At 33.8% G+C, this 10,516-nt stretch overlaps 1 pseudogene; it reads right to left on the reverse strand.

The window, feature by feature from the left end:
* Positions 1–617: 617 nt before the first annotated feature.
* On the reverse strand, positions 618–2,801 carry LOC126704334 (exocyst complex component EXO70A1-like; annotated as a pseudogene).
* Positions 2,802–10,516: the final 7,715 nt, after the last annotated feature.

Here is a 10,516-nt window from a genome sequence, read left to right on the forward strand (position 1 = left end):
AAGTATTTCCTCCAATGTGACTGAGATAACTTTTTTATTTTTATTTTTTATTTTGCTGTATCCATGAGCTTCATGCAGAGTGTTCTTCATCAGCATTTGTACATTTTAATCTCAATATTCCATGCTCATTTTCTATATATACTAAAAAGATTATTCCTCAATGCTTTCAAGGTTGTCATCAATAGGATAATCCCAATAATTAACCAAGCATTCAATACTTAGTTGATATATTTATGTATTTAATATTTTTGGTTAACTGTGCTCTGCCCCCCCCAAAACTGTGGGGCCAACTTCAAGGCCCCACTACACTATTATAAAGAAATCAACCTTCTGATTGATTATGATATGCCATTAACAATTTTTGCCAATTCAAAATTAATCAGAAAATTCACAAGCTCGTGATGGGAGAAATTCACTATTTGGACATTGCTTGATTACAGAATTTTTTGTTAACAGCATGATGTATTTTGTGGGGATTAAATGTGAACCTATCATTTAGGGGGACAGAGAGAAATTAACGCTTAAGATTATTCTTGAGGATGATCTCTAAAAAGTTCCATGATGCTTCAGTTGGTTGTGGATGAAAACATGCACCTTTGGAAGAAAATACTAGCAGATACACTCAGCAATAGAATTGCAAGAACCAAATTGATATAAAAATATAAACATGCTAGAATAGCTACTAGCTAGTATACAATCAAGTAGCCCATAGGTTGTCCAACTAAGTATATATGGACTCAAAGTTACTTCGTAAAAAATGGTGATTTACCTACAAAAACTAAAATCTATAGCACATATTATAAACCCTTGTTTATAACATTAACAACAACAAAAATGGACATCATACAATCAAGCTACATTTAACAGGCACACTCCTTTCCAACTAGTCCTTCATTAGAGCAAGAGTCCTCCTTTATCCTATGTACTTTTTCTGCAGTACTCGTGGTGATCCCTCGAACAAATCCAACAAATAACTCTCTAAATCTTCTGCTGTGTACTTTATGTATTTCCCAGCATGCCTTCCACTCTCTACTAGATTCCGAAACCTTCCCATAAATGATCGGTAAGCTGGGATTACCTTTTCGGATATAGATATCCTAAGCTCTTCTTGGAGTTGATCATCAGGTACCTTCCATGCAGTTTGAACCCTGTAGGTTTCCTCAAAACACAAATTGAAATTCTTAAATCTCTCCTTTAAAGCCACCCTCGAGGGATAACTCGAGTTCCCAATCCCTTCATTCTTCAAACAATACAATGGGTAGGTCCATGAAGCCCTTAGATAATTCATCACGTATTGCCTTATTTGACCAAAACGCTCACAAACCCAATCATCACCAAATAGACTCATAAGATCATCCGAATCCTTCACCTCCTCTACTATATACAGAATATTATTCATCAGAAAGATATACTGCAATGCACGATCCTTATAGAGCTTCGATTTCTCCTCAAGATTAGACAGTAAAGATGTTATTAGCACCAACACCCGCCTAGCCACCAGAGTCAATTTCAAGTGATCATCACTATCATCATCTTCACCAATTTCCAACAAGTTCATAGAATCACTATAATCCAGAATCAATTGCACATAATTCATTACGTACTGTGTTAGTGGGTGAATCCCACCGCTTTGCATACCTTTCACCGAGGACTCATTCTGCATTGCGTTCTCAAGCTCCGGAAATGTCCAGCTAGCTGCCTCACCAAGCTCCGCGAGCACCTCTCTGGCCTCATTGATCATGACATCGTCAGTAATCAACCCTTCCAATTGCGCCAATGCCTTGGCCATCACATCATACATTTCGAGTATCCTAAAGAGGTTCTTAGGCAATCTTCTCCCACTTGCAACGGCTTTACCAAAATCCAATAGCCTCATCACACAACCTTTCACGGTTTCATTGAATCTCTTTGATTTCATCAGTGCCACTGAAAATCTGATCAGACAGACTCTTCTCCCCGCTGAGAATCAACCTAACCAAAATCTTCACAGCTTGAATCCAATTCTCCATCTTCTTATCCAGTAAATTCCACTTGAGTTTTTGCACCTCTTTGACGTTCAACTTCTTAATCTCTAAGATCACGACGCGCTCATCCAAAGAAATTCCATTAACTAGGGAACTACTATTGTCAGTCTCTGAATTCTTGGTTGGGAAATACAATGCTGGTATGGAAAGCTGATGATTGGGAGTTGATGATCCATAACTGTCAGTGTCCGAGATGTCTGGTGGGAAGAAGTGATAATACGAGGGTATGGAAGATTGCGAACAATTATTTCATAGTTTTTGGGACTGTCTATTGGAGATGTGGTTGGTAAGAAGATTGACATTATGGAACGGAATTGGAACGAGAGAATTTTGGACTACCATCATCAGTCTCAGACATGGTGGATGGGAAGATTGATGAAATGTTAATAGGGGAATTTGGATTTGTTTCATTCCATTCCCAACTGCCACTGCTACTAATGACATACTTCTTTCTCTATACACTTGGCGAACCATTCTAGTCTCGATTTCTCTGAGCTCATCCTTAACCAATGAATACCACCTTTTCATAATCACTGGTGCCATCCAAACGCCATAGAAAGCAACTTCAAAAGTCAGTTTAATCTCGATCAACAAATTCGAAGGCAACCCAATGGTACATGTTGATGTATGGTCCTGATGGGTGATCACAACATAATACGGTGCACCCTCATGCACGTAATGGCACCCACTAGATAGATGGAGTTCCTCTGAGGTGTGGTCTTGTTTCCGTAAAGAGATGTAGCTTTTGGGTAAGGTTATAATTCTAGGATAAGACATATTTGTTCACTAACAGATAAGCCATCCCCAAGGGATGCATAATTGCCTATAACAGATAAGCCATCCCCAAGGGATGCATAATTGCCTATAGATACAAGTTTGGACACAATTATATCTCTCTGCAGATACAAGACTTAACACCTGTGGTCGCCACTCTGACGAGAATGCCATCCACATTAGAGAAAAACACATGCAGCCCCAAACGTAAACCCTTTCAAAAAATCCATGTTGCTGATGAAGTCCGATCCTGACAAGATTAAAATTTCTAATACCATATCACTAAAAAATCATCTCCTATTGACGTAATCATAGTGGCACACCGCACACCATCATTTTCAGATGTTTCTTCTAGTGTCTACCAAGCTATCCACACCCACTTAAAATTATGTAGTTAGTCCTATAAGCTTCCTTACTCATCAACACCCCTTGAGAAATTTTCTCAACATGCAAAAGGGCTTCATGCTCCTCTAACTAGTACTAATGAGCCTTAAATAAGCTTAACAAGTATGCCTTAAGAAGTACAAAAATTTAAGATAAATGATTCTTCCACAAACTCCAAGACTGATTCTGCATCTGAGGCACTTAAAGCTCATAATCTCAACACAATAACTAGTAAAAAGTTTTAACATGAGCATCTGGTGTTGAGTAGCAACTTTGAAAATTTTAGATGGATGGACGGTGCATTGCATCTGTTTCTGTTGGAAATCTATTACACTAGAAGATGGATACATTTGTCATTACCAGTACATTGTGCAAGTTAGGAAGCAAAAAGTAAAACTAAACATGATTTTTATTACTGTTGAAAAAAATAACCTACGTATCATAGTGTACAACATTTTTACCTTAAATAGGTGAGCCTCATTTTTACCCACAAACTTAACCTAATGGCCTTCCTTTCATTCAGGGAGAGCCCTTAACTTGTGTCAGATAACATCCATATCGATGCAATCATTAACTTATGTTGCACGTGATAAAACCCTCCTAATCTACTCCCTCAAATCTTGTCAATGCTACTCTACACAATTCACAAATCACCCAACTCTTATTCTATTCTTCTTGGTTCAGCACTCATTTAATATCATATTCAATAAATTGTTAATTAGTATCAATGTGCAAATATCTCATATTTCTGGAAATAATAAGAAATTATTGTGCATTTTGATTATTATCATCTGGCTCCAATCATACGCCAGATGTTCCATTCAATTACACTGAAGAAGAAGAAGAGGTAATCTATATTCTACAGTACTAAATTTTTGTGAAATCCCATTTTACACAATAATGACTGGTTTTCTTTAACTAGCACACACTCAGCAATAGAATTGCAATAACAAAATTGATATAAAAATACGAACATACCAAAATAGCAAGAATACGGTCAAGTAGCCCATAGGACGCCCAATAAAGTATAGACACAGTTACTTCAGAGCAATGGGGATTCACATACAAAAACTAAAATCTATAGCACATGTACATGTACAATAAATTATTACAGTACATAGCATGGACGACAATTAACATTCATAAAAACCCATGTCTATAACATTAACAACAGAACTAAGCATCATACAATCAAGCTACATTTAACAGGCACACTCTTCTCCATCTAGTCCTTCATGAGAGCTGGGCTCTTACCTGATACAAGAGTCCACCTTTATCCTATGTACTTTTTCTCCTCAAGTGGTGCAGTACTCACGGTGATCCCTCAAACAAATCCAACAAATAATTCTCTAAATCATCTGATGTGTACTTTATGTATTTCCCAGCGTGCCTTCCACTCTCTACTTGATTCCCAAACCTTCCCATAAATGAGCGGTAAGCCAGGATCACCTTTTCTAATATAGATATCCTAAGCTCTTCCCGGAGTTGAGCATCAGGGACCTTCCAAGCAGTTTGAACCCTATAGATTTCCTCAAAACATGCGTTGAAATTCTTAATCTCTCCTTCAAAGCCACCCTCGAGGCATTATTCGAGCTCCCACCAATCCCTTCATCCTTCAAACAATGCAACACCTTGGTCCATGAAGCCTTAAGATAACTTGTAGCGTATTGCCTTATCTGCCCACATCGCTTCCGAACCCAATTATCACCTAATAGCCCACCAAGATCCGAATCTTTCACCTTTTGCACTACATACAAAATATTATTCATCAGAAAAATATATTGCAGTGCACCATCCTCATAGAGCTTCGATTTCTCCTTAAGATTGGAATGTAAAGAGGTTATTAACACCAATAACCGCCTGGCTTCTGGAGTCAATTTCGAGCTACACCTAATAGGATGCGTTGAAAAATGTTTAAATTTGGAGCTAAAATTAGTGCTGGAGCGTAAAAACTAGGTTTATTTCATGGATTTTAATGACCCTCGGAATAAAGCTAATCCAGCTTACCCACACGCCCCAATTTGTAGTGATGGTTTTGGCACTTTTTAGTCAACCCTTGAGAAAAGTGGGTTGAAACAAGTCAAGTTTGTTGTAGTGAGCGTGGCTGTTGAAGATGCTCTAACGCCACACTAACTCAACCAAAATTTTGCCTCATTTCCAAGTATGGAGTCAGCAAGTCATTAAACAGAATTAAAGTCATATTTGTTATGGGTCGATGCAATAGCAAGGCAAACCGAAATCATTAAAAAAAAAAAAAAAAAAAAACAGAAAATTTGTGACTTTTTAAAGACTAGAAAAAAGAACTACTGTAATTATTTTCTTCATAATTTTCAATGTTTAGTTATAAATATGTAAATTAAAGCATAAGAATACATAAATGCAAAGTTAAATGTAAATTTAAAACCATCCATGATGAATATGTATAGACAATTTTTGTAGTTTTTAATTTTGTGTGAATTATTATTTAATTGTTTAGTTATTAATGTCTAAATTAAGTAGATGAACTTGTTAAATATAAAAATGAAATACATGAATATGTAAAATCCTTACACACGTTATTCTTACAACCATAGAAGGTGCCATTTCACTTATTGGTTTACTACATGACTGATGGTCTTCGTATGTGGCATAAGAGATTCTTCCTTCAGTTTATAATTTTTTTTGAGACTGTAGTAGGTTTTTTTTTTTTGGTTTAAGATAAGTGCCTAATGTTTTGTCTATTAATAAAGTGTCATCATAGGAACATAAAAAACATTCAATATAAATAAGAAAAACTGTGAAAGCGATAAAGAGATATTTTGTCAATTTTAAAACAACGGTTGAATGGAAATTAAATATTTGTGGGAATGGACCAGTTGTTATGCTAGTTATTTAGATGAAGAATTTTTTGTAGGTTCTATGAAAAATTAAAACTATTCATGCTTTCAATTATTACCAATTATTGATCAAACGAAAAACAGCAAACTTGATACTTAATTCCCTATTATTTATTTCTATTTAATTCATGAATTCATCATTTGGGGGTGATTAAACAAAATTAAAGTCATGTTTGTTATGGGTCGATGCAATAGCAAAGCAAACCGAAATTATTCCAAAAAAAAAAAAAATTACAAACTTGCACACAATGATTCAAAAAGAAAGAGGGTGTTTTTAAGATAATACGTAATTGTGATAATTAGAGTCCACTGGCAGCCTATGTAAAAAATATGTGTAGTCAACAACAGTTATCTCAAAATTTGAATATCATGTGGTTCTAGAATATTTGGAACATATTTTATTTATAAAATTTCCTCATTTTCCCAACTTGCCTGGGTTTTATATTCTTTTGTATCGTGGGAATGTAATTCAGTAAAATTTCATATTGAAAGATAGACACCATAGCTGCTGACATGATTCCATAGTACCTGCCAACCTCCATTTACTAACCGTCATTATGGTAAAAGATCATTTGAAATAACTAGTGGATAACATGAACACCCTACCAATAATATGAGGACTATTTTAGCTAAGAATTTCATTTTAGAGAGATCTGAAGAAATATTCCAGCCTGTGTGAACTTGTAAAAAAAGATCTATTCCTTTAAAGATAGAGATTAGTATTATAAATAGGATGAGGAAATTTTATTGTATTATGCTTTTTGGAAACATAAGGTCACTTTGTAATTAAACTTAAATAAGTGAATTTCATGTAATAAGAGTAGCTATAGGTGGTGGCTAGTATTGATTTTATTAGTGGTTGTGCTTAATTGGACACCAATTTGATTTTCCAAACAACTTTTATTATTAATGAAGCAAAGTATTTTATTTGATTTTTTTGGGACAATATGAAGATATAATAGAACCTTGAAATAAGTTCATAAAGGGAAGAAAATATAAAAGTCCAATATCATTTGCATCTTTGAAGCTTCTTCTTTTTGATGACTTGTGTTTTGTAGCTCTTCGATGATTGATTAGATCTCGAAGGAACATGTTATCGTCACTTGTTTCCGCATTTTCAACATTAGAGGCAGAACTCATTGATGGGATGGCACCATTATTGTGTTCTTGTTTTGATCCTTTTTCATCATTATTTGTGCTTGTTAATGGTTTTGTATCCAGAACTTCAAATTTGTTTTTCTCAGAAGTTTGGGCTACGTTTTTCTTGACTTCATAATTCTCCAATGCTTCCTACACCAAAGAATGTTTATTAAAGTACATAGTAGATATTTTTTTTGAATGAATTTGCAAATAAATGTAGAAGTAGAAAGCTTACTATTGTGATATCACCATTTGGTTTTTTTTTGGGTGGGTCAGCTGGATCATTATTTGCGCCTGTGGATGGTTTTGTATCAAATATTTCAAATGTGTTTTTGTCAGAAGTCTGATATGGAGTTTCCTTGATTTCACCATCTTGCAGTGGTTCCTAAAACACAATATGTGGTTTAAAACATAATATTTGGATTTGCAAATAGGCTTAAGTTTTTAATAGTTGACAACTTACTGTTGCAATATGATCAAGTTTCATTGCCGTTTCGTCATTTGAAATGTTGTCAAACACCTTTTCAATTGTATATAATTCCCATCCTTCCTTCCAATTATAGTCGTTAAGCTTTAGTTGGAACACAAATGTTTTTCCAATGAGCATCTCTATTTCATTTGGTAGGTTGGAATTTGCATTCATCTGATAAAATATTAAATGTAAATTTGTATATTCTTTTCAAATTAAACGAAAGATTATATATGCTAATTGTATGATCTTACAGTTGCATATTTGTTTGATAGTTCTCTTGCTATTGTGTGAAGTAATTTTTCAGCTTCCTTGTCAAACAAAATAAATACGGCACGCTCTGTTCCATCATCAACGTTGAGTTGAAGTCTATACCTGCATGTATAAATATATAATTTGTATCATTTTTGTTTGATAAATATATATATATATATATATATATATATATATATTGTTTCATGTTTACATATATTGAATGATTTTAAAATTGATAATTTATATTTTACCTTGGAATTGGAAAATTAGAGTTACTTTTGCAATGGCTACACCAAAAATCATTTTCAGATTTAACTTTTTTGTTGCACTTTGCGCATCCGATATAGTACCATCCAAAGTTTTTTTCAATATTTTCAATTGTTGCAAGGCATGTGAAGACATTTTCCTACAATATAAAAGAAAAAAAGAAATGTATTTAGTATTAAGCTTATTGAGAACTAAATATATTATTGGTCTAACGTTATTGGGAAAAAATGTTGATTACCTAATCATCTGGCGTCCATTCCAAGGATGTTATTTCCTTGATTGTTCTTCTATTTTGTGGGATTCTTTTTTCAGCTGATATTTCTTGCTTGAATTGTAGAGGAATGCCCCAAGAATCACATTGTCTCCAAGTGAGTCAAAATGGCCATTCCTCTTGAAGAGACGACATTTCCCAATTTCAATATGTTTTGCAATGACAATTAATAAGAGCCAAGGTAAAAAAAAAAATAAAAAAAGGATTTTCAACTTTAGTAGCAAAAAAAAAAAAAAAAAAAAGGAATTATAGGGCTGTATTGGGAAATTTTCTCTAGCTACTACAATATTGCCTAATTTTGCACTACATGATTGTCACACTATTATATAGCACTTTGTAATATACTTGAAACAATAATATTATCCAACTGAGATCCAAGCTACCTAAATATCAAAGAAAATTCATCTCAACATGAATGCCCCCCTCCCCAACCTTTCCAAATGGAAAAAAAAAAAAAAAAAAAAAAAAAATCCCAACTTTAGTAGCAAAATTTGGATCTACCAAACCCAGGTTTGCTAGAAACTTCAATCATGTAGTCATTGACATGCATTACTACAATCTCTATTTAGATGAGTTTAGCAACATGAATGTACAATTTTATGCACTAAAAACCGTAACAACTTCCAATGGCCCCCTTAGTTTTGTAAACCAATCTTATGCAGTAGTGGCAGCCACTACTATTGTCTGGTATAAATCATTAAAAAATCAAACCTTCTTCTCAATATCCCATAAACTTTCAAATGCATAATCTCAAAGACCATTGTGATTCAATTCATCTCCTTTCTACCATTTAAACCTATCCTATTTGCAAAACCTGAAATTGTCTTCAAAAGTTAAATACCAAAACATTAAGACCAAGTCCAAGTTCAATACCAATCCCACCACCAATAGTCTACTAAATCTGTAAAAATATTTAACATATTTGAAGATGTAAACAATTCTTTTCCTTTTCCTCTTTGATAGTACATTAGGATATCAATCTCAGAATTTCTCAATTATCTAATAAATGTATGAAACACAAATTACACTCCATATCAAATGCACGTAGCCTCACACACCTTGTCAATTTGTCAATTTCTAGTAGTTCAAGCAGTTTATACTTCTCCTATTATGATAGAAATTATGGATTTGATTAGGTCATGAATAATGCATTCAAACCATATCTTTTCATCATATTGAGTTGTAGTTTGAAGCAATTCATTAATTTTTTTTTCCTTTTTTTTTGTCATTATTTTATGTACCCCAACAATAATTTGCTCCAAAAATTAGCCGTCAGTGAAATTTTAAACAATGTCTCTCTCTCTCTCTCTCTTTTGGGGACCCTATAGCTACATCATGTGTACTTTTTTTTTTTTTTTTTGGCTGGATGCATTATGTGTACCAATGGGTGAAGGAAGAAAAACTTTTTACAAAATAGGAATTTTTTTTTTTAATATTTTATACTCTTCTACATTATCTCATTGAAGTCAAAACAATCTTTTTCACTCAATTGTTTAAAAGATTGCCCTTGTCGGCAGCAAGTAACAATTGGTTCAACCGTCAAAGGTGTCACATTGTGAAATTTTATCTGGAATTTTGTCTTATGATGATACTAAGTCCTATGTAGTTTCAACCAATATCCAACATTCAGGCAAAGGGAACATTCAATTAGTTTGTATGACAAAATAGTAAACATACACAGCCTGCCTCAACTTGATATACAAACCTTGTAGATATCAACGGCTCGGCATCTAACAACTCCTCACCATTAAAGTTGATGGTGGCCTTGAACCTAAAAAAAAAATGTATACCTCTATTTCTGGAAAACCAAAAAAAAAAAAATATATATATATATATATCTGGAATATTATCAAACTACTTCCCTCAGTCATGGAATATAAGCAATCGAGAGAGTTGAAAACTCACCTTTAAATCCCCTTGGAATGGATGAGACATGCCACCAACACTTTATACTTCACTACTTTAGAGTCTTACATTCTTCTAATAAGCCACAACACATTTAAAAAATGACACCTAAGATATTTCCAAATAAACCAAGGTAAAATAAAATACTTTT

The sequence above is a fragment of the Quercus robur genome, chromosome 10 (assembly GCF_932294415.1).
Source record: "Quercus robur chromosome 10, dhQueRobu3.1, whole genome shotgun sequence".
Classification (NCBI taxonomy): domain Eukaryota; kingdom Viridiplantae; phylum Streptophyta; class Magnoliopsida; order Fagales; family Fagaceae; genus Quercus; species Quercus robur.